Genomic DNA, 2,500 nt, shown 5'->3' on the forward strand with positions numbered 1-2,500 from the left:
GGCTCAAAATCGAACTTCGGCCAAGGCCTCGACCATCAATGGCACATGATGACGCATGGTGATGGCACATGCATCGACCATCATCGGCATAGGCTGCCCTTCGGTACGGGCACTTGCCTCGACCGCCATCGGCACAAGCTGGGCCCTGGTGTGGGTTGTTGCCTCGATCACCAGCGGCACATGCTGAGCCTTGGTGCGGGCGGTTGCCTCGAGCACCATCGGCAGACCCTGGGCCCTGGTGCGGCCGGTTGCCCCGATAACCATCGGCACACGCTGCGCCCTCGAGCGGCCGGTTGCCTCGATCACCATCGGCAAAAGCTGGGCCCTGGTGCGGGCGCTTGCCTCGACCACCATCGGCACACGCTGGGCACTGCCATCGGCACACGCTGGGCCCTGGTGCGGGCGCTTGCCTCGATCACCATCGGCACACGCTGGGCCCTGGTACGGGCGCTTGCCTCGACCACCATCGGCACACGCTCGGCCCTGGTGCGGTCGGTTGCCTCGAGCACCATCGGCACACGCTGGGCCCTGGTGCGGGCGCTTGCCTCGACCACCATCGGCACACGCTGGGCCCTGGTGCGGGCGCTTGCCTCGACCACCATCGGCACACGCTGGGCCCTGGTGCGGCAGGTTGCCTCGAGCACCATCGGCACACGCTGGGCCCTGGTGCGGTCGGTTGCCTCGACCACCATCGGCACACGCTGGGCCCTGGTGCGGGCGCTTGCCTCGACCACCATCGGCACACGCTCCGCCCTGGTGCGGCAGGTTGCCTCGAGCACCATCGGCACACGCTGGGCCCTGGTGCGGGCGGTTGCCTCGACCACCATCGGCACACGCTGGGCCCTGGTGCGGCAGCTTGCCTCGAGCACCATCGGCACACGCTCGGCCCTGGTGCGGTCGGTTGCCTCGACCACCATCGGCACACGCTGGGCCCTGGTGCGGCAGGTTGCCTCGACCACCATCGGCAGCCTCGACCACCATCGGCACACGCTGGGCCCTGGTGCGGGCGGTTGCCTCGACCACCATCGGCACACGCTCCGCCCTGGTGCGGTCGGTTGCCTCGAGCACCATCGGCACACGCTGGGCCCTGGTGCGGCAGGTTGCCTCGACCACCATCGGCACACGCTGGGCCCCGGTGCGGGCGGTTGCCTCGACCACCATCGGCACACGCTGGGCCCCGGTGCGGGCGGTTGCCTCGACCACCATCGGCACACGCTGGGCCCCGGTGCGGGCGCTTGCCTCGACCACCATCGGCACACGCTGGGCCCTGGTGCGGCAGGTTGCCTCGACCACCATCGGCACACGCTGGGCCCTGGTGCGGGCGCTTGCCTCGAGCACCATCGGCACACGCTCGGCCCTGGTGCGGTCGGTTGCCTCGAGCACCATCGGCACACGCTGGGCCCTGGTGCGGGCGCTTGCCTCGACCACCATCGGCACACGCTCGGCCCTGGTGCGGTCGGTTGCCTCGAGCACCATCGGCACACGCTGGGCCCTGGTGCGGCAGGTTGCCTCGACCACCATCGGCACACGCTGGGCCCTGGTGCGGGCGGTTGCCTCGACCACCATCGGCACACGCTGGGCCCTGGTGCGGGCGCTTGCCTCGAGCACCATCCGCACACGCTGGGCCCTGGTGCGGCAGGTTGCCTCGAGCACCATCGGCACACGCTGGGCCCTGGTGCGGGAGCTTGCCTCGAGCGCCATCGGCACACGCTGGGCCCTGGTGCGGCAGGTTGCCTCGAGCACCATCGGCACACGCTGGGCCCTGGTGCGGTCGGTTGCCTCGAGCGCCATCGGCACACGCTGGGCGCTGGTGCGGGCGCTTGCCTCGACCAGCATCGGCACACGCTGGGCCCTGGTGCGGCAGGTTGCCTCGATCACCATCGGCACACGCTGGGCCCTGGTGCGACAGGTTGCCTCGAGCACCATTGGCACACTATCGGCCCTGGTGCGGGCGGTTGCCTCGACCACCGTCGGCACACGCTGGGCCCTGGTGCGGGCGCTTGCCTCGAGCACCATCGGCACACGCTGGGCCCTGGTGCGGGCGGTTGCCTCGAGCACCATCGGCACACGCTGGGCCCTGGTGGGTTTAGGCACATCTTCAAATTTCTGCCGTGCCAATGCCATTTTTATGGCTTGTAAATTCATACAATGGTCCCCTAAGCCTTCACGTGAAGTTTCGTTGGAAGATGACTCGTTTTCTATTTTTCATGATTTTCGAAACTTTTTGCGGTTCGGGATTTTTTAAAATTTTTTTATAAGGATTTTTGGCCCCAAATTTTGTAGGCATGATCCTTCTATTTTTGTTGGCATGCACAAAAAAATTCAGCTAAAAACTCGAAGTAGAGAAGATTTTGTGACCGTTTGAAAAAAGTGTCCCCATTTCAGACACTTTAACGGCTACTGGTAGCAAACCTGTAAAATCTCAAATGCTCTTTAAGGGGGTGTGAATTCTCAGAGGTTTGATGAGGGATAGGGGGCCAACACAAGGCCAAGTACCAGC

The sequence above is a fragment of the Durio zibethinus genome, unplaced genomic scaffold, assembly GCF_047325235.1.
Source record: "Durio zibethinus cultivar Kanyao isolate XHJ-2024 unplaced genomic scaffold, ASM4732523v1 HiC_scaffold_119, whole genome shotgun sequence".
NCBI classification, from domain to species: domain Eukaryota; kingdom Viridiplantae; phylum Streptophyta; class Magnoliopsida; order Malvales; family Malvaceae; genus Durio; species Durio zibethinus.